This window comes from Notechis scutatus, chromosome 1, assembly GCF_049901735.1.
Source record: "Notechis scutatus isolate UNSWTSFEM ecotype Mainland chromosome 1, rNotScu1.2, whole genome shotgun sequence".
NCBI classification, from domain to species: Eukaryota; Metazoa; Chordata; class Lepidosauria; order Squamata; family Elapidae; genus Notechis; species Notechis scutatus.
In genome coordinates, this window is record NC_142009.1 from 295051776 (window position 1) to 295078724 (window position 26949).

Below are 26949 nucleotides of genomic sequence, written 5' to 3' on the forward strand. Positions count from 1 at the left end.
TGATGCAATGAAGGGGCTTGTATTCTGAAAGGGTTTTGGGCAATTCCTATTATGGCTTAATGGCTTTGTCCTGGTTTGAGTGATGGCTAATCCTATCACTCTGCCTTTGTTCAGACTTTGCTTCAGGGAATTTCAAAATATCCTTTCTTAAATGGATTTCTGCCTGCAGTATATAGCAATATCACTTAGACTTATATACCGCTTTATAGTGCTTTGCAGCCCTCTCTAAGTGGTTTACAGAGTCATATGCTTTGCCTATGAATAGAGCTATCTATCTCTTTATCTCTTAAGTGCTGACATCTGCTGTGGGCTATTAAGAAAGGTGGGGAGCTGCTTTCTGTCTGGAAAAACATGTTTCTCCTTTATGTTTCTCCTTTAGGAAAATATAATATTCTGCCTTTTTTAATATTTCCCAAAATATTTCATCCTTCTAGGAGAAGGGTGGGTGCTAACTTTCTACATTTGAAACAAAGAAAGTTTTTTTTTCCTTTTCAAATACACTTGAACTTGAATACACTTGAATAAATAGAATCAATAATTCTTGAGATACCCTTGTCTCATTAAAAATATGTTCAAATATTTGAAAGGGCACAAAAATATAGAAAAGTTCAAAATATTGGAGCTGCTATTTAAAGTGTTGAATCTCACCAAAATGTATGATGATTATCCAAATATAACGTACCTAACGTACATGGGGGCCAGGGTAAAAAAAACTTTTTAATACCAAAGCACTGGATTGTTTTGCATCATTGCCGAAAGATAGACAGAATCTTGCTATGATCCAATTTTTACCACCGAGAGGTAAAATTTAAATTGCATAGAATAATAGCCTTGAGTAAAGTTCTAAAGTTTAGTAAATTTGGGGATGTGTATGTCAAATATAGGTACACAAATATAAAGATTGGAAGAGAACATGGAGATTATTTATGCAAGATCAGTGCAAAAATCCTGTCTGACATCACCCCAGGAACTAACTTTCCAACTCAGGTTTAAAGACTTCCAGCAGAAGAAGGTCCATCAACTCCCAAGGAAATTTGTACCAACATTTCCAAGTAGGAAATTCTAACATGCATCCTTGTACCATCAACTCCTGTTTCTTGCTTGTCTTCTTTAGATCTGATGCTAAACAAATCTGCCTGAGTTTCATCATGACAGTCTTTCAGATGTTAAAGTCATGCCTCTCCACAGTTTAAACATAGCCAATTCAACCATTTCACATGGCTTTTCTTTCCAGCCCTTTGGTTCGCTCATCTGAACGTGTTTCAGTTGGTCAATATCTTTTGTGAAACGTGGTGCAATTTGCTTGTTTGGAACTTTATTATCCTTCTGCCTTATATTGTGTTTGTGAATCACTAAGATACCCAGACTTTTTCCCCCCTGGTTTTTGCATGTTGTTCCTTTAAACCAGGGGTCGCCAACCTTTTGGACCTCAGTGACCACCAAACTCATAATTTTAAATCCCAGGGACCACTAACCAGTGCTGTGGGCATGGTCTAATTTGTGGGTGTGGCTTGGTGGTCATGTGACTAGCTGGGCATGGCTTGTATGTAAACATTATAAATATTTATATAAATATTGAATTTTGTATTTAAAAAGAACAACTTTTACCCAAAATCAGAAAAAATAGGCAGGCAGATTGAGTTGCTCACAGAATCACAGATTCATTCAGAGATCTATCTATCTGCCATCGGCTAGCTCAGTCTGTCACATAAAATTTGCTTGCAAGCAAACTCACAAAATTAACTCACAACATACCATGTATGTAAATATTGATTTTTTTTAATAAAAAAAGAGCAACTTTTACCCAAAATCAGGCAAAGCAGGCAGGCAGATTGAGTTGCTCACAGAATCATTCAATTATCTATCTATCTGCCATCTGCTAGCTCAGTCTGCCACATAAAATTTGCTTGCCCTGAGTCTGCACTGAATAATAGAACCTTCAGTCCTAAGGGAGGTACGAAGATCTAAAGACTCGCTAGAAAGCAAGAAATCCCACCATTTTCTGCTTCCTAGCTAATTTAAATCTCCAGGGAAAGCAGAACAGCTGATGGTCGGAAAAAGGAAAAATAGCAATTTAGCAGGCAAGTTTGTCAGTAAGGATTGAGTGGGCAGGGAGGGTTCCCGTGGGCCATGTGGGTGGCATAGCTTTGTGTTTCTGTGCAGCCTGGATTAATTGCTTTGGGGGTGGGATTTCTCTGCGGCCCACCAAAATTTTCTCACAGCCCTCCAGTGGGCCAGATGACTCTACACATAGAACAAGCCATTTTTACTTCACATGTACAGCTCGTACAACAACTGATTTCAAAATGTTGTAGTTCCATTGGGATTGCTATTGTGTCACATAATAGATTGTTGGTTATTACTCACATTAGCACTAACACAAATCCATATTCAACCCTACTAACATTATGAAGGACTGTGATTTCTTTATCTCATTCAATAATATCACTTAATTATTATTAGCCCATAACAGTGACCCAGAGTTATGAAACCTGCAATCCTAAAGATAACAAGATGACACTGCCAGAATTTAGTGGTAAGATAAATTCCCTGTGAAAAGTATTTCCATATTTGGAAGTTACTACTGAAAAGACCTGACAATTGTATCTTACATGTGATGATAAGAACAACTGAAGAACAGCTTCCATTATGTTGTCATGATTACCTTGGTAATGTCTACAATCTCTTTCTGTACATTTAAAACTAAGCATTGTGACTGTGAGAACTAAATACATTTTTAAAATGATTCTGTCCTATATCTGTTTTGGGAAAAGATGCTCATAAGCATATAGAGAAGCTTGATAACAGGTAACAGATAATCAGAGTTGGAAGGGGCCTTATAGGTCATCTAGTCCAACCCTCCACCCAAGCGGGAGACCCTATACCATTTTTTGCTGGAAATAAATGCAGTTCCAGTTTTAAAATACAAATACAAACTTTCAAAAACTTTAAGCCCTTTCCGCTTTCCCTTTACAGTGTCAATCTTAAGCATGGTGAAAAGGAACGTCTACTGGTTTCCCTTTGTGGGTTTGGATGGGGTGTTTTGTTGTCTCTTATCACTGGGATTTCTTGCTAAGCAAGGTTCTTTCTAGTAAGTCCTTACTATCCCTAGTAAGACCGACTGATATCAGGTCTATGGCTTTCTAACAGCATGCTTAGTTATCAGAAGGCAGAGTAAGAGAGAATGCCAAGAGGAAAGTGGGTCAGTAAGAAAGAGGCTGTCACAGGACAAGTAGCACTCGTAGCCTTGCCACCAACTGTTCTTAAAGATGAAAAATGTTCAGGATGCGATCTATAACTACTAGCTGGCATTGATGTATGTATGGATGCATGCTCAGGACACTTAAATCTGCATATTGGTCTTCAGCCCATATTCAGAGTGCTGAGCATTGAACAGAACTCCAGTTGTGTTGGCAGGACAAACACAGAAGTGTAACATTCCATTAGTCCAAAGAGAGAAAAGTGATAGCCATATAAGCAAGCTGAGTCTTGAGAAAGCAGAGGGTGTCGAAAATGATGTTCGTCTAGCCACCTTAAAAGGTGCCCAGCTGCTCATGTCTGCCACCCGGGCGGTGCGTTGCTGGCCATCTCGTCGGTCTTGTTTCCTCGGGACACGTGTACGATGGGGATCAGGCTTGGAATCCCACCTTCGTCGCCAGTGTTGTGTCCGGCGCAAGGAAGGAGACTCGGAGCCAGTGACTTAGTTCAGCTCATTTATTGGTCCCGAGATCGGCTCGGGTTCCGTAAGGAAAAGCGGCGGCTTTTATTCCTTGGCCGTGGCGGCCGCGGCCAATGGCACCGCTTTGAATCTCCCACGATTAGTTTCCACCAATCGCGGAAGATTCGCGGCGGGCCAATCAGCGCGGCTCGCTTGGCCAATCAGCTCGCCATGTGTCTTGACCAATCGCTGTGCGGTTCTACAAGAATGGTAATGACCGTACAGAACAGGCCTGATGATAGCATGGGCAAGAAATGTAGGACATAAGATTAATTTGGAGGATTGGGAAAGAATTTGGGAAAAAATTACAAAATAATGAAATTGACGGTATATATACAGAATCAATATAAAATGTGTTATCAGTGGTATCTGGCTCCTTCGAGACTAGCCAGTATCCCAACTTAAGCCCACTTTGTTGGAAATGCAAACAAACAAGGGGCACCTTCTTCCATGTATGGTAGCTTTGCCTGAAAACTAAAATATATTGGACAAAAATACAAACATGGATAAAAAATAATAATATGCACACTGTTTTTGCTCTTCTGAAGTTCATCGCTTCATGTAAGATGGTAATAGAAAAACAAGGTTACTGTGGGGGTAAGGGAGAAATCAGCAAAAAAAAAAAGATAGACTTCAGCCATTCTGAAAGTTTGAATTTTTAATGATGCTTTGGTATCATGCCAAATACCTCTGCCCATCACACATATCTCATAAACCCATTGATTGATGATATCACACTTTTTAAGGGGCAAGAGTTGGCCTTGCAGATCCTACAAGTATCAGTTTGGCATTGGATATTGCCTTCAGAATAACATTAATCAATATTTCCTGTGGATACCAAACATACGTTTTTAAATAATCGATCTTGGTCAATCATATTAAAAGCTCTCCTCCTTCGAATCCTGAAATTAAGTTATCAGACATCAGATTCAGGATACGTTTTTAGTACACCCTTAATTCCATGCAGAGTACTTGAGGGAAATTTAGTCTTAACAGCTAAGATTAACAGCTAAGATTAGTCATGATAGCTGGGCATCTCAACCTACAGCAAGAATGGGGAGTCATCCTGTTACAAGCTGCTGGGGTACAGAAGGAGGAGGGGGAAGGGGAGTATAGTTTTGCCTTCATACATTACTTGGACGCTTCTCAGAGGCAAGAGATTGGTGTCACTGGAGTATGAAGCAAGGCAGGACTTTGGAGTCATTCAGCAGGGCTCTTATGATGTTTTAAATCAACTGGTTTAGTTAGTCATATTATTAAAAAGCAACTGCTACATTCCAACTGTTTTGAACACCTGTTTTACATCAAAGCCTTCATCACATTTATTAGACGATAATGATCACACCATTTGAATAGCATGCAGGTTGAATGAATCTGTTCCCATTGCACAACCCCAAATTATTACAATTATGTGCTGATCAAAGTTGCAAATATCTATGTATAATTACAGTTTATATTTAGTATAGCGCCTTTGTCAAGTAAAAGTCAGCAAGAGAGGAGGGGTTAGAGGAAGAACAGGCAGACATGAGTTGTATCTTGTGAAGTATTATACCGCATAAGATATATATGCTATTGTCTTCACAGGAATTTAGTTCTGTGCCCACAAACCTGTTATAAGACCCATTGAATTTAATCATACTTAGTCGACAATATAGTATTGTTTTTGAATGAAGCACACTAGTAAAGAGGCAAACAATTATTAATGAGGGAAATTCTACAGTACTGGAGCTATCCAGTACTGGACAATCAGATCAACCTTTTATTGGAGTGGAATGCACAAAAGCCTTTATCCAAAGACCTCAGCTCTCCAGGAGAAAAGTATTAAATTTTTCGGTATTTAGGGATTTGTATGGAGCGACCAGTACTTTGAATTTTACTTGAAACTTCATTGGGAGACAATGTGCCACCAGTTATCATACTGCTTGCTGGGACACAAAAGTCTCTCCAGGAAGGGTAATAGCTGGTGACTTTTCAGCAGATGAAAAAATGTGCTCCTTACCTTGCAAGAGGTAAAAGAGTGTCAAACCAAACTTGTGCAGTGTGGCTCTTCTCTTTCTTGAGATAACTCCAAACTCCCTAACTTATCTAGATTCACTTTGAACTTGTTGCACTTCATGAAGTCTGAAATCTGGTGCAAGCAGAAGCCAATCAATGAAACCAACTACGTGATGTTGAAAAAGAAGAAGTAAATCCAGGTGTCACCTGCATGAATTTAAAACTCAGCTCTGCAACCCATGATGATCTCTTCTAATGGTGCCTTACAGATGTTAAATAATATGTGGAACAGAATAAGCCTTCTGGATGGAACAATAATCCCCCAATGCCACTATCTGGAATCTACCTTCAGAGCAGGGGTAGAAACATACTCATAATCCACAACTTCCTAATGCAATCTAGAAGGATACCATAGTTGGTGATATCAAAAGCTACCGAGATATTTAGGAGCATGAGCAGCGGCTACTTATCCCAGCCCATTCTCTCAATAATTCATTCATTAGTCAATCAATGCTATCTCCATGTCATAACCTGCCTAAAATCAGATTAAAACAGATCCAGGAAATTAGTTTTATTCAGTCATGCTTAACAGTCTGTCACTATCCAATTAATGGCCTTGGCAGGAATAGCAAAATTCAATAGTAGTTGATAGCTATTGAAAGTTATGGATCTAATTATGGATTCTGTGGATTCTAACTATTACCATGCTCCTCCCTGTTTTGTCTATCAAGGGCTGGAGCAACTAGTCATTCCAATCATTCATCAAAGCCTCAGGCAAATATTTTGACACAATAGCAAACCTCACTCCAAGTGAATTCTGATATTCCATTGGATCTTATAAGATGCCATGAGTGGTCCCTCAAAAACAGCTTCCCTGCAGGGAAGGTTCAGTACTAGCTATTGCAACCTGACCGGACCACCATGTAACATTGTTCATGGTACAACACAAAACAAGAGAGAAGCACCCTAAAAACAGATAAAGAATTAATCCTGTGTCATAAGTGATATTGCTGTGAGTCAGATTCATGTCAACCAAGAACTCCAGAACTGCACTAGAATGACTATGAATGGTATGAATGTTAAAAATCCCAAGTGCCAAAAGCTTTGACGCCATCAAGCCCACTTCTGAGTTCAGCCAGCCAAACACTGAGGCATATTGTCTTTGTTTTTGGCTTGGTGTAAGTATGAGTATATGGGTCAGTGAAAAAAACATAGTTTGTTTAGGATAGGTAATCAGAAGTTTAAAATACAGTTCATTGGGCTTTCTTGTTACAACTCTGATAAAGAGGGCTATGTGAATGGGCATAAATATTTTATGGTTTCTCTGCTTCTCTGTGTGTGTGACTTATAAAGCTTCTACACAATCCACAGATATGGAAGACAAACTGTAGTTAGGAGGGTAATTCCCAAAGAAGAGACAAACAAGCTGTGACTCATCTCAAAAACCAATTCTGGCTTGTTAGCATAATGCAAGAACACTGCCAATGGGTTAGTAACTATGAATAAATATTGTAGCATTCCACATCCATGTATTCATTCCTCTCAAACTGTCATTTAAAAATACCATATAAAAGGCAATTAGCCACATGCAAAATGCTAATGCTTTGTTCTTAATAGAGAAGTACTGTATATTATGGAATTTAGACAGGTATAGTAATGATCTGGCATATCTACCTATTCCTGACAAAATTAATTTTTGTATTAGTAGCACCCACACCATAGGACTTCCTTCCTGGAAATATCTGCTTGACCCATTTTCTTATTCTTTGGCTAACAAATCAAAGTATTGCTGTTCACTTGTGTATGGGATGTTCAGGAAGGAGTAGAACCTCTGGTGTAGTGGCATATTGTGTCCTTTTAGGGCAGTTAGTCCACCTTTAGACCCCACCTGTCACTCGGATCTTACCTGTGGCTCCTAGTAGCTGTAGCATGTGCAGCGGCCACACCCTTGGAACAGCTTTGACAGCTGGCCAAACCAGGTTGAGGGTAGCCATCGGGTCATTGACCTTCGGTGACATAGGGACTCGTCTATCCCGAACATCTGAAGGCAGATTCTGGTGGATTGAGCAGATGAAACCTACCAGAATAGGACAACAGTCATTAAGGTAGTCTCCACAAGCAACGTGGTACACTAAGACCACAGCAAGACATGAAAGGCGCCCTGGTCAACCACTGCATTCAGCCCATCTCCAACTGTTTCAACTCTTGTCCTGCCATTGGAGTAAGATGAAATCTGGGAAGAGAGAGTGAGGCTGACAATGCGTATCTCTCCCTCACTTTAATCCAATTCATGTGCAAGTCTTGACATCCCCCAATTCCCAAAAATCCTATGGCAATGGGCAAACGACAAGGTAGCAGGTGTGGATACACTGGGAACTGTAGCTGCAAACCTGCACACAGCTCAGGTCTAATGGTCATCTTCTTGCTGACTGAAGCAATAGCTGGATTCAGCATCTATCTGAGTGACTGAGCAGTCCTCTTTAGGACCACACTGCTCACCTCTGCAGTAAGAGGAAGGGGCTAGAAAAGGTGCCCCAAACATTGTTGCTTCACAGAACCCTGGCCATTTGGAACCCTGGTATTCTAATTGGCTGTTGTAGGGGTCATAGCTGGCTCTATAGGTTGTCTGAGCTCCCAGGTTTGGTTGAAGTTTGCTGGGGGTGGTGCAACTGAGTTGATGCAATGAAGGGGCTTGTATTCTGAAAGGGTTTTGGGCAATTCCTATTATGGCTTAATGGCTTTGTCCTGGTTTGAGTGATGGCTAATCCTATCACTCTGCCTTTGTTCAGACTTTGCTTCAGGGAATTTCAAAATATCCTTTCTTAAATGGATTTCTGCCTGCAGTATATAGCAATATCACTTAGACTTATATACCGCTTTATAGTGCTTTGCAGCCCTCTCTAAGTGGTTTACAGAGTCATATGCTTTGCCTATGAATAGAGCTATCTATCTCTTTATCTCTTAAGTGCTGACATCTGCTGTGGGCTATTAAGAAAGGTGGGGAGCTGCTTTCTGTCTGGAAAAACATGTTTCTCCTTTATGTTTCTCCTTTAGGAAAATATAATATTCTGCCTTTTTTAATATTTCCCAAAATATTTCATCCTTCTAGGACAGGGGTGGGCAAACTACGGCCCGCGGGCCACATCCGGCCCGTTGGTCTGTCCAATCCGGCCTGCCCCTGAAAAAAAATCGCTGGGTGTGGCGTATTGCCCTGTGCTGCGTGGCCCCCAAAGCTGCAAAACAGTGCGGAGCGCTCTCGGGGTAGGAAAGAAAAGAACTTTGCAAAGGCCTCGGCTGGGAGTTCGAAATCACCTTGAGTGCGACCTCTCCGAAGGTGAGTCCCGCCGATCCCCTTTTTTTCCGGGGCTTCCAGGCTTAAACTTTGCAAAGGCAAAGTTTGCAGGCTGGGCGTCTTCCCGCCGAGGAGCGGGAAGGGTTCCGCCCAGCGGGCGGGCAGGCTGCTTAAACTTTGCTCGGGCGGCACTTTAAAAGCCTGCTCCCAGCACCCGAGCAACTTCCCAGCAACTTTCGGCTTCCTTTTAACTCGCGGGCGCTCGCTCCTGGCCCCAAGCCGCGCGGCAGAGGGAAGCCCGGCGGGCGGCGGGCTGCTTGGAGGAGGCGACCGGCGGTGCTCCGGCAGCAGCAACAGGCAGTTCTGCCTGGGCTCCGCTCAGGTGTCCGGCTGGGGCTGTCAGGAGTTGCTACTGCCGGCGCAGCTCGCGGCTCAAGTCCCGCGTTGCCTTGGGAAGGAAAAGGCAAAACCAGGAGCCGCTGAGCCTGAGCCTCCGGTGCTGCTGCTCCCGTTGCAAAGCACCGCCGAGGCTCTTCCTTTTTGCCTTTCCTTCCCGAGGCAACGCGGGACTGGAGCACGCACGGAGCGCGCCGGCGGTAGCAACTCCTGACTCAGGGGGCTTCCGAGGGGAGGTGAAGGAGGAGAAGGGGGGGAAGGGGGCGATTCCCCAAAAATCTTGTGCTGACCCGGCCCGTCTGTCAAATTTTAAAAGTCAATGCGGCCCCCGAGCCAAAAAGTTTGCACACCCCTGTTCTAGGAGAAGGGTGGGTGCTAACTTTCTACACTTGAAACAAAGAAAGTTTTTTTTCCTTTTCAAATACATTTGAACAGTTGAATAAATAGAATCAATAATTCTTGAGATACCCTTGTCTCATTAAAAATATGTTCAAATATTTGAAAGGGCACAAAAATATAGAAAAGTTCAAAATATTGGATCTGCTATTTAAAGTGTTGAATCTCACCAAAATGTATGATGATTATAACGTACCTAACGTACATGGGGGCCAGGGTAAAAAAAACTTTTTAATACCAAAGCACTGGATTGTTTTGCATCATTGCCGAAAGATAGACAGAATCTTGCTATGATCCAATTTTTACCACCGAGAGGTAAAATTTAAATTGCATAGAATAATAGCCTTGAGTAAAGTTCTAAAGTTTAGTAAATTTGGGGATATGTATGTAGAATATAGGTACACAAATATAAAGATTGGAAGAGAACATGGAGATTATTTATGCAAGATCAGTGCAAAAATCCTGTCTGACATCACCCCAGGAACTAACTTTCCAACTCAGGTTTAAAGACTTCCAGCAGAAGAAGGTCCATCAACTCCCAAGGAAATTTGTACCAACATTTCCAAGTAGGAAATTCTAACATGCATCCTTGTACCATCAACTCCTGTTTCTTGCTTGTCTTCTTTAGATCTGATGCTAAACAAATCTGCCTGAGTTTCATCATGACAGTCTTTCAGATATTAAAGTCATGCCTCTCCACAGTTTAAACATAGCCAATTCAACCATTTCACATGGCTTTTCTTTCCAGCCCTTTGGTTCGCTCATCTGAATGTGTTTCAGTTGGTCAATATCTTTTGTGAAACGTGGTGCAATTTGCTTGTTTGGAACTTTATTATCCTTCTGCCTTATATTGTGTTTGTGAATCACTAAGATACCCAGACTTTTTTTTTTCCTGGTTTTTGCATGTTGTTCCTTTAAACCAGGGGTCGCCAACCTTTTGGACCTCAGTGACCACCAAACTCATAATTTTAAATCCCAGGGACCACTAACCGGTTCTGTGGGCATGGTCTAATTTGTGGGTGTGGCTTGGTGGTCATGTGACTAGCTGGGCATGGCTTGTATGTAAACATTATAAATATTTATATAAATATTGAATTTTGTATTTAAAAAGAACAACTTTTACCCAAAATCAGAAAAAATAGGCAGGCAGATTGAGTTGCTCACAGAATCACAGATTCATTCAGAGATCTATCTATCTGCCATCGGCTAGCTCAGTCTGTCACATAAAATTTGCTTGCAAGCAAACTCACAAAATTAACTCATAACATACCATGTATGTAAATATTGATTTTTTTTTAATAAAAAAAGAGCAACTTTTACCCAAAATCAGGCAAAGCAGGCAGGCAGATTGAGTTGCTCACAGAATCATTCAATTATCTATCTATCTGCCATCTGCTAGCTCAGTCTGCCACATAAAATTTGCTTGCCCTGAGTCTGCACTGAATAATAGAACCTTCAGTCCTAAGGGAGGTACGAAGATCTAAAGACTCGCTAGAAAGCAAGAAATCCAACCATTTTCTGCTTCCTAGCTAATTTAAATCTCCAGGGAAAGCAGAACAGCTGATGGTCGGAAAAAGGAAAAATAGCAATTTAGCAGGCAAATTTGTCAGTAAGGATTGAGTGGGCAGGGAGGGTTCCCGTGTGCCATTGGGTGGCATAGCTTTGTGTTTCTGTGCAGCCTGGATTAATTGCTTTGGGGGGTGGGATTTCTCTGCGGCCCACCAAAATTTTCTCACAGCCCTCCAGTGGGCCAGATGACTCTACACATAGAACAAGCCATTTTTACTTCACATGTACAGCTCGTACAACAACTGATTTCAAAATGTTGTAGTTCCATTGGGATTGCTATTGTGTCACATAATAGATTGTTGGTTATTACTCACATTAGCACTAACACAAATCCATATTCAATCCTACTAACATTATGAAGGACTGTGATTTCTTTATCTCATTCAATAATATCACTTAATTATTATTAGCCCATAACAGTGACCCAGAGTTATGAAACCTGCAATCCTAAAGATAACAAGATGACACTGCCAGAATTTAGTGGTAAGATAAATTCTCTGTGAAAAGTATTTCCATATTTGGAAGTTACTACTGAAAAGACCTGACAATTGTATCTTACATGTGATGATAAGAACAACTGAAGAACAGCTTCCATTATGTTGTCATGATTACCTTGGTAATGTCTACAATCTCTTTCTGTACATTTAAAACTAAGCATTGTGACTGTGAGAACTAAATACATTTTTAAAATGATTCTGTCCTATATCTGTTTTGGGAAAAGATGCTCATAAGCATATAGAGAAGCTTGATAACAGGTAACAGATAATCAGAGTTGGAAGGGGCCTTATAGGTCATCTAGTCCAACCCTCCGCCCAAGCGGGAGACCCTATACCATTTTTTGCTGGAAATAAATGCAGTTCCAGTTTTAAAATACAAATACAAACTTTCAAAAACTTTAAGCCCTTTCCGCTTTCCCTTTACAGTGTCAATCTTAAGCATGGTGAAAAGGAACGTCTACTGGTTTCCCTTTGTGGGTTTGGATGGGGTGTTTTGTTGTCTCTTATCACTGGGATTTCTTGCTAAGCAAGGTTCTTTCTAGTAAGTCCTTACTATCCCTAGTAAGACCGACTGATATCAGGTCTATGGCTTTCTAACAGCATGCTTAGTTATCAGAAGGCAGAGTAAGAGAGAATGCCAAGAGGAAAGTGGGTCAGTAAGAAAGAGGCTGTCACAGGACAAGTAGCACTCGTAGCCTTGCCACCAACTGTTCTTAAAGATGAAAAATGTTCAGGATGCGATCTATAACTACTAGCTGGCATTGATGTATGTATGGATGCATGCTCAGGACACTTAAATCTGCATATTGGTCTTCAGCCCATATTCAGAGTGCTGAGCATTGAACAGAACTCCAGTTGTGTTGGCAGGACAAACACAGAAGTGTAACATTCCATTAGTCCAAAAGAGAGAAAAGTGATAGCCATATAAGCAAGCTGAGTCTTGAGAAAGCAGAGGGTGTCGAAAATGATGTTCGTCTAGCCACCTTAAAAGGTGCCCAGCTGCTCATGTCTGCCACCACATCACTCTGCCTTCATCGTATTCCTCATATAGAACTGAATTTGCAAAACATTTTATGTCGGTACCAATTCTAGAAACTGTGGGAGGTACATGGGGGGGCAGGGATGGGTAGAATTTTCCAGACTAGGAATGTGGAATGTGTTGAGTCTCAATAACCTGCTGCCCTTTAACACCAAGCCCAGGAAGCACAAAGTTGCACTTCTGTTAATCTGTGGGAAAGTCTGGAAAAAGAAAGGCTAATTTAAAGGAAAATGGCATAGGAAGGGGAGGCACCTCCTTTCTGCTTTGGGGCAGTCAGTTGGGTGTTTTGTTTTGTTTTTAACCAGCTTTTGACTTTGAGCATAGCTGTGTTGTGCTAAGTCTCTGGGAAATTTCAGCCACTTCTGTTCAAGCCACTGACAGAAGCACTAGCCATGGAATGTGTGAGCCTTTCGAACCCACTGATTTCATTTGCTACTTTGAAAGCAAGTTGGAGAATCTGCTTTTGATCAAGTGGTTCTAAAACCTCGTCAAGCCAAAGCATTCACCTCCTCAGAGCTTTGCACAGATGTCAAGCATTTTTACAATGCAGGAATTTTTTTAATGGTATAATTACCTGCAGTTCCTAGACTAAATTAGTCTCTCTTACTAATTATACATTTTAAGGGGTTTTAACAGCAATTTATGTACCTCCTCAAATTCCCAGTGCTGGACTAATAGCCTTGTATTGAGTTCAGGCAAAACTAGGGCAGATTTCTACTCATTTGAATCTCGAGCAAAGACATTTCACCATTAAAGTATAACAATCTTTCCCATCTAGTGTGCTTCAAATTAATTCAGTAAATTAATTTTTGGTGTAATTGTTATCTACAGTCAATGCAGAGGAGCTCCAGGGCCAGATTAGAGGGGCACTGCCATCCAAAGGTGTCCCCAAATAATTCTTATAAAACAGAGAAATACATCCTCTAAGGATTATGTTTAGTTAACCAGTGAAAGCTGAAACAGCTGCACCATCTGCCATTTTAAATAAACAATTTTCCAGAAGGAATAATAGCAGGCAACTGAAAGAATGATATGCCACCTTTGGGAATATGATGCTAAGGAAAGCATTGCAATGGTGATGGGCCTTACATCTGATTGGTCCTGCTGCCTGCCACTCATTGCTTGTGAAATTATGTTTAGCAAGTTGCAGACTACAGTAACTCCAGCCTTGAGTTGCAGATTGGCTGCCGAGCATGCATTGCTTGTAAATGGAAGAAAAGGTGGCTGTGACAATTTAGCTCCTCTTGTAGATAAGAACAGGGCAGTGACACAGTATTGTGGGAAGGTTGAAATACTATTTCTTATGAACGCTTCATGTATTTCCCATGATGAAGCTCTGTTGCAATAGGATAATTAGAGTTTTCACACTGCCAATATTGCTTTAAACTATTGGTGAGGGATGGATGGATTGCATTGCAAGAATGTGTTTAGACGCTGCTTGCATAATTTTTCTGAGAAGGGAGAGAAATTATTAGTAGGTAAAGCACCTTGTAAAGACTACAAGGCTTGACAATAGTGCTGGAGGGTGTGATTATGTGTACAAAGTTACACTTTCAACATTCTAGGAAAGAAGAGGAGAGGTAGGGTGGAGACCAATTCCTGCAAGACTTTTCCAGAACTCACTTCCTAACTCTTTACAGCACAGTCTTAAAGTGTCACACTACAGAAAATGATGGGGGTTGGGAGTGGCTTGTAATAAATCTAGCGCTGGTAAAAGCTGTCAGCTCAACAACACCCCTCAGGGAATCAAATCTTTCGTTTGATCCAGAGGACAGGTACAGCACAGGAAATTGCGGTGCAAATTTTCCCTTGCACATTCCACTGCCAAAACAGTTCAACCCAGCCCTGAAAAGAACATTTCAGCGATTTAGAAATAAGGAGCATCCCACACCCAGTAGAGAGAAAGAGAAATGTACAAGCAATATAAAACTGCAGATGAAAGGCAGGCCCAACCGCTAAACCACAAAAAGGTTTGGAAAGAATTACGTTCATCAACAAGGTATTTATGCCTCCCCCTCCTCTCTCCCCCTCCCCGTAGCCTTTTTTTCCAAAAGGGATTGCCACTAGCTACTTTCAGGGTTGGCTATCCTCAATGGAATATACACTGATCAAAAAAAATAAAGGGAACACAAAAATAAGACATCCTAGATCTGAATGAATGAAATATTCTTATTAAATACTTTGTTCATTACATAGTTGAATGTGCTGACAACAAAATCACACAAAAATTATCAATGGAAATCAAATTTAGCAACCCATGGAGGTCTGGATTTGGAGTTACACTCAAAATTAAAGTGGAAAAAAAACACTACAGGCTGATCCAACTTTGATGTAATGTCCTTAAAACAAGTCAAAATGAGGCTCAGTAGTGTGTGTGTGGCCTCTACGTGCCTGTATGACCTCCCTACAATGCCTGGGCATGCTCCTGATGAGGTGACGGATGGTCCCCTAAGGGATCTCCTCCAACACCTGGACTAAAGCATCACCCAACTCCTGGACAGTCTGTGGTGCAACGTGGCATTGGTGGATGGAGCAAGACATGATGTCCCAGATGTGCTCAATTGGATTCAGGTCTGTGGAACGGGCGGTCCAGTCCATAGCATCAATGCCTTCGTCTTGCACGAACTGCTGACACACTCCAGCCACATGAGGTCTAGCATTGTTGTGCATTAGGAGGAACCCAGGGCCAACCACACCAGCATATGGTCTCACAAGGGGTCTGTGGATCTCATCTCGGTTCCTAATGGCAGTCAGGCTACCTCTGGCGAGCACATGGAGGGCTGTGCGGCCCCGTAAAGAAATTCCACCCCACACCATTACTGACCCACTGCCAAACCGGTCATGCTGGAGGATGTTGCAGGCAGCAGAATGTTCTCCATGGCATCTCCAGACCCTGTCATGTCTGTCACATGTGCTCAGTGTGAACCTGCTTTCATCTGTGAAGACCACAGGGCACCAGTGGCGAATTTGCTAATCTTGGTGTTCTCTGACAAATGCCAAACATCCTGCATGGTGTTGGGCTGTAAGCCCAACCCCCACCTGTGGACATTGGGCCCTCATACCACCTTCATGGAGTCTGTTTCTGACCGTTTGAGCAGCCACAGCACATTTGTGGCCCGCTGGAGGTCATTTTGCAGGGCTCTGCAGTGCTCCTTCTGTCCCTCCTTGCACAAAGGCGGAGGTAGCGGTCCTGATGCTGGGTTGTTGCCCTCCTACGGCCTCCTCCACATCTCCTGGTAGCACCTCCATGCTCTGGACACTATCCTGACAGACACAGCAAACCTTCTTGCCACAGCTCTCATTGATGTGCCATCCTGGATGAGCTGCACTACCTGAGCCACTTGTGTGGGTTGTAGACTCCATCTCATGCTACCACTAGAGTGAAAGCATCGCCAGCATTCAAAAGTGACCAAACCGTCAGCCAGAAAGCATAGGAACTGAGAAGTGATCTGTGGTCACCACCTGCAAAACCACTCCTTTATTGGGGATGTCTTGCTAACTGCCTCTGCTTTCCACCTGTTGTCTATTCCATTTGCACAACAGCATGTGAAATTGATTGTCAATCAGTGTTGCTACCTAAGTGGCTAGTTTGATTTCACAGAAGTGTGATTGACTTGGAGTTACATTGCGTTGTTTAAGTGTTCCCTTTATTTTTTTGAGCAGTGTAATTTGTATCAGATACAGTAAAAACTATTTATATTACTGTAAAAGAAAAATAATTAGAAGCTCTTGCTTGTCGCTTAACAAGATAAACAAAATCAATTTGACTGAGAGTTATAATAGCTGCAACTGCTAATTGTCATCATCATCTACTTTTTCAACATTCTAATTGCTTCAGAAAATCATTATGAAATTCAGAGTTTGGGGAGTCCTAATTTCTCTTTTAGGTCAGAGGTGTCCAACTTTGGTCAACTTGGGGTCAACTTATTCTCCAAAGCACTTGAAGGGAGGACAAGAAGCAGTGTGTGGAACCTGATTCAACAAGATAGCCAATCTAGATCTAAGGATACATTTTCTGACAAAACAATGAATCAGTGGAATGGTTATGGGTGCTCCAACACTTGAGGTTTCTAAGAAGAGAATGGGCAGCCATTTGTCTGAAATAGTATAGGGTTTCCTGCTTGAGCAGGGGTTGGACTAGGTCCCTTCTAACTCTATTATTCTGTTCTGTAAACTTTAAGGCCTGTGGATTTCAATCTTCTACATGCTAGCTGAGAAATTCTGAGAGTTAAAGTCCACAGGTCTTAAAATTGCTAAGGTTGGACACCCCTGGTTTCGTACCTACAGTATAATCTATGGGAGATGTAAAAGGGCCTCCTGTTGGAAACGTAAGTCATATTTCACTACATGTCTGCATGTATACAATGTGCTTTGCTCTGATGTGGTTTTCAATGTACCTCTCTTTGAAGCATCAAAAATATAGCTGCATATTTTGCAAGGTAGGTGTGGCTGCTTGGTAAGCACCTCCTGCTATTTCTGTGTGCATGTGCCTGCACAAGTCACATTTGCCAACTTTGGAATTCCCAGTTGATATCTCAGTCAAACTGTAGCCAAGAACAACACTTCTGAGCTTTCAAGATCAGCCAAAATTGGCTAGAGCAAATGTTTGGGCAACAACGACCAGAATCCATTTGAACCAGATCGCAACTGATATCACTTGAGCAGACACTATTCAAGTTAGGAATTCATAAAGTAGGGGCTGGAAAGAGCAACATGCAAGGACATGAAAAAGAATTTACGGGAGTGTAAAAAAGCACAGAAATACACACACACACACACACACACACATTTAGAAGATACTATCAACAGTTGATGAGTAAAAAAAAGATGATCTTTTTGTCCATTAAAAAAAGTAAACTTTTAATTTCAAAAGTCAGATGGTACAAGAAGACAAATGGGTATCAAAGGAAGTGACCACGGTCATATTAATACAGGTTGCTTACCCCAATTTAATACAGAGAGCCAACTAGATGCTTATTAAAATGCTATACAGGTCATTCTTGACTTACAATTGATAAGTCAAGAATTAACTTAGTGACTGCTCAAAGTTACACCTGATACAAAAAACAAAAAAGGCACTTAAATCCGGATTCCAGTCAGGCTCCCTCTACAGTCCTACATCTCAACTTTGGGAGCTTGGTAACAGGGCCACATTTACAGTTGTATAACCTTCCGGTAGGCACATGATCAGCCTTTACTATGGTTTTGCCAAACAACTGTGACATTTGGTTTAATGTCTGTGGATTCACTTAACAAGCACTACAAGCATAAGGTCATTAAATTAGTGACTGACCCATTTTATGGCTGTTACAACATCCACATGTAAGGAGCAGTCTTCATTACTATCACATGTCAAGGACTACCTGTAGTGATATAGTGGGGGGAAAGGCATCTATTAGACCTATATAAAATATTTGGTTTTGCTTTGACAAGGTGCTTCATGCCATGTATTTATATGATGTTCCATTTTGAGACAAAGCCATGTATTTGTCCAAATACTTTGTGCCTACTAGTTTAGCCTTGAATATGAATATCCTGTACTCTTCAATAATAATGCTAAAGTTACTAACTGATCACTATTCTGAAACAGGATAAGAATCAGAAGAACTCCTTTAAGTGTGTGTGGGGGAGGGTGTGTCTTGGTTTTCACCTCCAATCTGACACCCTGACACAAAAATATAGGAAAATACAGGAAAAGAAGGCACTGGATTTGAACTAACAGGTGGTACAAACTTCATATCAATTGCAAACTGCTCAAAGACAGCAATGGGTGACATTACTGTTTGATGATACAAGACCTAGCATATTGCTCAAATATCTGAGCAAATTCTCTACATATTTTGTGCCAGTCTTGGGAAGCTTCACAGATTAATTTTGGTGCTTCCAAATTAGTGGACTCTTTTCAGTACTGGGTGGAATCATATTATATGCCACAAGACCCAAGGGCATGAGCTGAGGCTCCAGGACTGTATATACCTCACAAAAATCTTAGGTGTGCCCCAACTCCAGAGGGCTCTGAAAGTTGTTAGTGTATTGTAAGGCTTGTTGTGGCATAAAGGGGAGATTATTAATCACTGAAGAGTAATCATATCAACTGCATTTAATGTTATTAAATTTAAATGCAATATACATCACATTTAGCTTCACTGTTTATTTATTTATTATTTATGTCCATTATTTATTTGTATTGAATTCAGGATTGTGAATCCCGGCATGCCCCCGAAAGTCCAGTTGCATAATTTTATTATGGAGTCTGTAGTTAACTGATCATTTTTATTACTGACAATCTCCTTTTCCCAGAGAATCGGGGAAGATACTTTGAAGATAAGACCCAGAACAGGAACAGCTAAGACTACTAACTCTTCTTTACTTACAAATATAAGTTTGCACAATTAGACTCTAATCCACAGATATATCAGTAATTTTTTCTGGAGCCTAGTCAAGAAGGCATGGCATTTTTACACCCAATAAATAAAAACGCAAGCCCACAAATTTGTCACTATTTGGTGATGGAAAAATGTAACAAGAAACTGCAGCATTGCAGTTGCTTCTACTATGGTTAACTTTTTGCTTCCAGTTTGATGTTAGGCAGCTTCTTTCAAATTAGGCAGCTTGGTTTTTGTTCTTTGGAGTTGCCACTTCCATTTCAACACAAGCCGATATAATATCTATGCAAAATGCCATTTCTTCAAAGGTGTTTCTACAGAGCAACTGTAGCTGAAGCTCTCCCTGCCCTCCCCTCTTGTTTTTATTTTTGTTGTTTTATTGCCTAATGCAGAATATAGTTGACTTGTTTAATGGGCTTCTCTCCTTTCATGCAACCTGAAAACATTTTATAAAATGAATTAATAATGGCCAACAACCTCTAAACAGTAGCTCCCAATCTTGGAGACTGAAAGGTGCTTTAAAGAGATAAAGAAAAAAAAATATGACCACCTGGGGACATAAGTGGTTATCCTCTTTGCTACTTTGGAGAGTGCCCTAAGGGGGGAGGTTATTAAACTCTCCCCCCTGTTCTTGGACAAAAATGCTTCCCTGGCAGTCTGTCAAAGTTCTTTTGTTTGCAAAATACAGTATCTGAATTCCAGATGAACCTATAAATTGCCACTTGAGACCAGAATAATATTTTCCCCCCCATAGCAACTGAAATCCCAGAACCGTGATCATTTGTCAAATATTCATGAATTCACACTCTCTTTGGAAGCAATATAGCATCATAAGCCTTAGGTTCACCTAAACTGTAGGAGAGAAAAACAACTTAACTTTGAAGGACACCCAATGTGAACAGGGGCAGCCAAAAGAGACATCCCGTTTCCTACCTCCTAAACCTTTTTAAACACCCAGTTCTAGGTAGGGTGGCTTACAGGGAAGGATGGATAGTTTCAGCATATTTCGTATGCAAAAATATCCCCAACTTTAAGCTTTTACCACAACTTCACTTTTTATGAAAAAAGCACAAATGTAACTGAGAATGATTTTTTTTTTTTTTTTGCTATTGTTTTTAACTGAAGATATATTTGGCTCAATGTCATACAAGTGTCATCTACTTCCTTACTGCAAAATATTTAGGGAACATACAACTAGATAAAAAGCAGCAGTTTCCACAAATAGGATCCAATATGTTAAAATAATAGTTCCAAGCAGGAATGGAAACACTAGATTTGTCTTGCTGTATGTAAGATACCCAGTTTCCAGATAACGTTTTAATAATAGTTTTGGAGGTATCCCAATCTTCAATGTGTTCAAATATCTAATGTAAACTGGTGTTCTACAAAGACTTCCACATTTAGGCTTTGGCTATGTTTATAGTAGTTGCCAAAGTTATAATGAAAGAGAATGCCAGGGAGCAAAAGCAATGATGACATCTGCTGGCATAGCAGGAAGTTTTGTGAACTGACAACAAAATTGAGTGAGGGCAAGTCTTCTAGGCTTTATACCTCTTTGTGTCTACTTGCAACAGATGCTGGAGAATAAAGAAATGATCAGATACCTGGAAAATTCTTCTCCCCTCTTTTTTTTTCTAATTAATGGAGTTCCTATTTTATGCTAGATGGTCATATGATGCCTTTTTAAATTCAAAAGTTAAATTCAATCTGGTTTATTGGTTGAGCATATTGACTTAATATGTCATTGCCTTAAGATGCTGCTTTCAATAGACTCCTAGTAGTTTACAATGTTATCTTAAAACAATGCAACCGGGACATCAAATCAGATAAATCCTGAATTGTTGCAGGCTGATTTTGTTGGAAAATTAAAATAAATGAATAAGTAAATGCTCTCCAAAATAGCTTCCTTCCACATCTTCCTAAATCAAGGGTGGCAAGTTCAAACTTAGCAAGTTTAAGGCTTATGGACTTCAACTCCCAGAATTCCTGAGCTAACATGACTGGAAGAAGAATTCTAGGAGGTGAAGCCCACACGTCTTAAAGCTGTCAAGTTTGAGGACCCATGTCCTAAATAATACCTCCTATGCCATGAGAAGAAATGAAATTAACTGAGCTTAATTCATTGTAATCATGTATAGGGTTATAGTTATGCCTCACATGTTTATTGTGAGATTTTTATTAGCAATTTATTTGTTCTGTACAACTATGTTCATCACAGCAAGTATGACTGGACAGCAGTACTGATTGATGACAGCCAAATGATATGTATGCAATGATACCATGCAAATGCCATTATTATGTATTGGCGCCTTAGAGTCTGATACAAGTTTATAAGTCATGATATTTGCAAAATGATGCAACACCACCCCTGTGTTGTCATTTGTTGTCCTTGCTGACACCTGTGAAAAACAGTAACACACATTTTCTACAAACTATGGTTTCTGCTTGCAATGGGGCAAGAAAGGAATATGATTTCAGAAGTTTCCATTAAAAAGCGTGATTCATGATTTAGGAGACTTCACTGTAATAGAGTAAATGAATCAGAGTTTGTTATTTTCTTTTCTATATTAATCACTGCAGGTAGAAAAAGGACTTTGCCTGGCTCAAATGAGATAAGTTGTGGCTTTCCGTTCATGTCTGGAAAGATACATTCCTCTTTTGCTCTTACACTCTTGTCTAAATGTTTGCACGTAAAAGGCATATTACTTTGCGAAAAGAAAAGAAGAGAAAGAGAAAGAGAAAGCAAATACAAGAAAACGTATAGTAAGGCTGAATAAAAGTTATCAGATAAGGCTGAAAACAGGTCACTATGAACAATTAACAATGACCAGATTGGACCATTTTGTGTTTATGTGCGTAAATTACTTTCATTTTAATAAAAACTCTTCCATTTTTAATAAATGGAATGTACAAGTGTTTGGTTTGGATTATTCTCATCTTGGGGCACAAAATAGGAAGAACACTGTATGAGTAGTCATCTTTTGAGAATACATGGTGCTGATTCAGATAAATCAAATACTTTTAAAGTAGAATTAATACAAAAGCAAGGAAACTGTGAGAAGCTAGGGAATGGAGGCTAATCTTTTACCGTCCACACTATCAAGCAATGTATCTTTGGTCATATAAACTGCAGTTAAAGACATAATCCCAGAAGAGCAATTTCTGTAGCTTTTGCTTTTTTTTATATTCACACCATCCACAGTCTCTAAGCTCCTGGTTTCTCTTCAGCACATGATCTAGTATCTAGCTTGTCATGGAATGCAGGCTGTGCTGTAACCTTTGGCCAGGATCCTGGCCAACTCATTGTCACTATGTAGGGCAGAGGGAGACTTATTTAGTCCTTGCCCTGCAGGCCATGTCCCCTAGAGTTCACCACATCACTAATCTTATTTTAACTCTTGGACAGCAGTCAGCTTTGAGGGCAAAGGCTTTTTTAAGCATCTGGAACTAGCAAGCAAGGTGATGTAACTCATTTTCTTGACAAACTTCCATAGCTATGATTAATCACTGGTCCTTTTTCGTTCTAGTGGAAGATTTATAAGAAATTAAATTAGTAAATTCTTTCAATTTATAATGAGACATTTGACATTTTACTACAGAATCAGGAGTGAGTTAAGTTGAGCCTGGCATCTATCCATCCCTGGAAAATATTTGATCTCATGAATTAAGAATAGTAAAACAGAGCATGCTCACAACATGCTCTCAATGTGTGCAAAACTCCCTCCCTCTCCAACAAATATTGTTAAATGATTAGGCAATGGCCTGACAATATCATATTTTAAATATTTTAAATTGATCTTTGCAGTCACTTTTCTGAGAACACCTTTGTCATATTTAAATCTTAAGTTGAGTTTTAGCTTTAGAAATGCTTTGCTTTGCACATACGATCTCATTACAGTGGTGCCTCAGTACTCAATGTTAATTGGTTTTGGGAGGCATGATGAGTACCAAAAATGATGAGATCAGACAAATTTTTCCCATAAGAAATAATGTAGTGAATCACAAGGCAGTCTCGACACTGACATGTTCTAACTTGTGCATTGAGTACCAAACAAACAATGAATTCCAGGATTAAATATTCACGTCAAAATGCATTGAGTACCAAATTTGATGAGTTTCAAGGCAGTTGAGTACCAAGGTACCACTACAAACCTTTGTAAGAACCCCTTAAAATGGTCCAAGATTATTATTGGAGGTAAACTTGATAAATATACAATTGCTCATATTATTATAGTATTTCTTTTTTGTTGTTGGTTTTTAAAATCTTGTATCTTAGACAGACTTTGGGCAAGGGATTTTGGTGACTGCTTTGGAATAAAAAATTAGAAGTGTCTTTGATTTGTTTTAACTAAGAATGAGAATAAACAACCAGTGGAACAGCTTGGCTTCATAAGTTGTAGGTGTTTTATCACTGGAGGTTTAAAAAAAAGACTGGATAAACCGCCTATCTAAAATGATATAGGGTCTCCTGTTTGCTGGGAATTGGACTAGATGACCTCCAAGTTCCTTTCCAGCTCTGTTCTGAGTCTGATTTGGTGGTGGTGGTGGGATTTTAAGTGAGTTGTTAGTTTTATTGGGAAGAAATTGCTTTATATTTTGCCTAGAGGAAGTTGTTCATGGGGAAGGGATGACCAATTAGTAACTCTTGGGGGTAAGAGGATGCTCAGTAGGACTAGTAGTCTGTCTTGCAAGAGAGAGACAATGCTTGCGAATCAGTCTCATCTAGTAATTAGCCAAAGGGAGCCATAGAGGCTGATCAGCAATCCCCTTATTTCTTCTCTTCTCCTCAACAGCTCAGTGATGAACAAAACCAAGTTCTTGGGTTATTTAATCCAGGCTAAGAAGGCTTGGCTGACCGGGGGAATTCTATGACATTTGCTGCATTATATTTTTAGACTTGATTGTTATGACTAGATTTCATAATACCCTGTTACAGGCTTGTCTCACTAGAACACATTGTGTAAACTTCTCTTTTTGTAACTTTCAGTACTTCGTTTACAGACTACTATGGGAATTCAAGTGACAATCCCTGGTATTTGTCATTCTCCAAAGTTTTCCCATAGTGGAGTTATTTTAAATAAAAACCTTCATATATTAAATCAGTTATGGAGGGGAATAATGAAACAATTATAAGTGGTGGGATCATACCCAAGGAATATTATTAACTGGGAACTAGTGTACAAAACTAGCTACTATTAGTCAAATTACAAAATCCTGTCTGGACAGGTCTTAGGAGGTTTTTATGGTGAATTATTTGTAGATATTTGGGGATTCTAGATCTTCATTTAACTGGAGAAACATAATGGATGTGTGGGGAAGGCAGCACTGTGGCATCCTTCAGTAGAGGAATGTGATGCAAAAGAAAATAGAACTCTTAATAGCAAAATAAAGATGGGAAATATGCAGGTCTAGCATAATGAATCCAAAACTGTATTTGCTTTTATATACCACTTAGAGCCCTTTCTAGAGAAAAAGCAATATGAAAATAAGCAGAGGAACAGAAACAGCAATTCTGGTTTTGATATCTACTATCACCCAGCTTACCAAGATGATGCCTTCAAAAAGCAAACTGCATCACAAAAAGATGTGTGCAGTTGTAGTGATGAAAGACTTTAATTATCATGACATCTGTTTGGACACTCTACAAATCATGTCATTCCAGATAATGTTTGACTTGTCTTGCTGACAACATTCTCCTTCAGAGGGTGAACAAAGGCAAACAAAGGATCATTCGTACTTGACTTATTATTAATCAGCCAGGAAGACCTAGTTAAGAAAGTGGGAAACAGCTGGAGTTTTTGCTTTTAAGGAAAACCAAAATTCAATGTAATTGTGCGGGTATGTGGGCATGGGTGTCAGTATATAAATGTATGAAAGTATATGTCAGTAAATATTTGCTTTAAAAAGCAAATTGTAATTTTGTGTATTAATTGCCATTGATGAAGACCTCAACACAATTAATCCCATTAAGCTAAATGTGGCCCATTCAAAGATGATTGGTCAGGCCAGTTCAAGCAGTTCAATATTGGGCAAACATGTAAATACTTCAGTTATTACACTGATGGTGTCAGGGTTCCAAGCAGAGGTGGTATTCAGCAGGTTCTGCCAGTTCTGGAGAACTAGTAGCAGAAATTTTGAGAAGTTTAGAATACCATCTCTGACTGGCCCTACCCCCACCTATTCTCTGCTTCTGGAGTCCCAGCTGATCTCTGGGTCTTCTTTTGTAGCCCTGCATGGGAGAACGGAGCTGGAAAGCAGGTTAGTGGGGTGGGAGGGAATGGGATTTTGCAGTTAACTTCTCCTGGAGTGGAGTGGGAATGGAGATTTTACAGCATCCTTCCCCTGCCATGCCCACCAAGCCATGCCCACTAAGCCATGCCCACTAAGCCATACCACACCCACCAAGGCACATCCACAGAACTGGTAGTAAAAGTTTTTGAATCCCATCACTGGTTCCAAGTAATAGACTAATAGCAAGCAAAGCTCCAAGGCAGATAGATTCCTCAAAAAATAGCTTTATTGAATATATCATATTGTCACAAATCTGATGAAAACCAACTCTGAAGGCTTCTATGGTTTTCACCTAATTAAAAGTAAAAATTTTGTCACTTTCTCAAAAGAATCAGTCACATGATCCAATTACAGCGTGGACAACCACTCCGCCTTCTTCTGACCAAGTATGAGAATGTCCTTAGTTCTCAAGAGAAAGTATTTTGCTTTGGCTACAAAATCCCTCAGCTCCAGTGTGGCAACACTGAAACTTTCAAGATGGCTTCGGCCAGGTCACCTTTAAGGTTAACAGATGACTGTAGACTTGCACAGTTTGTGCTTATGTTGTTATTTTCCACCTTGCCTTACTTCATATGCTTGATGGCCTTATGGATGGGGCCATACTTGATAGAATGATTTTGTGCCAATTCTTCTCAGGTAGTCATGTCTAGAAAGTGATTTCAGAGACCTCTTTAATGTATCTTTGTAACATTTCTTCTGTCCTCCATGAGAATGTTTTCCGGCACAGAGTTCTCTAAAAAGGAGCTGCTTGGGTATGCACTCATCTGGTATATGGACACCATGACTTACCCAGTAGGTCAGTGCTTCCATTATTAGTGTGTGAATTGATGGTAAGCTTACCTTGAAGAAAATTTTACTGTCTGGTACTTCATCTAGCCATTTGATGCCTAATATTCTGTGAACACAAATCATGTGGAAATAGATAAGCTATCTTATATATATATCTTTGATACATAGTTCATGTTTCATAAGCATACAAAAAGATAGTGAGTACCATAGTCTGATAGCCCTTCAATTCTTTGCTGTGCTAATTCTTTGATGTTCTGATTCAGTGGAAAGACAGTCTACCAAAAACATTGCTTGTGATGGCTGATCTGCAGTAGACTTCTGTATCAATGGTCACTATTCAAGAAAGGATGCAGCCAAGGTAAATGAACTGGTCCATTGTGTGTAGTTTCTGCCTTTTGGTTGTGGTTTTGAATTCTGCGTATGGTGTATGAGGAACAACTGTTGCATGACTTCAGTCTTTTGAATATTGATGGTGAGTCCAAAGTTGCCACAAGCTCTAGAGAATTTGTCCCTACTGGCTTGCATCTCTGGCTCTGAGCCAGCATTCAAGCACAGTCATGGGAAAAGAGGAAGTATCTCAA

General features: G+C 40.2%; 1 long non-coding RNA gene across 1 annotated transcript in view; it reads right to left on the bottom strand.

The window, feature by feature from the left end:
- Positions 1 to 26949, bottom strand: part of LOC148133443 (uncharacterized) — a 39883-nt gene that overhangs the window by 681 nt on the left and 12253 nt on the right. The gene's annotated exons all lie outside the window — the stretch shown is intronic.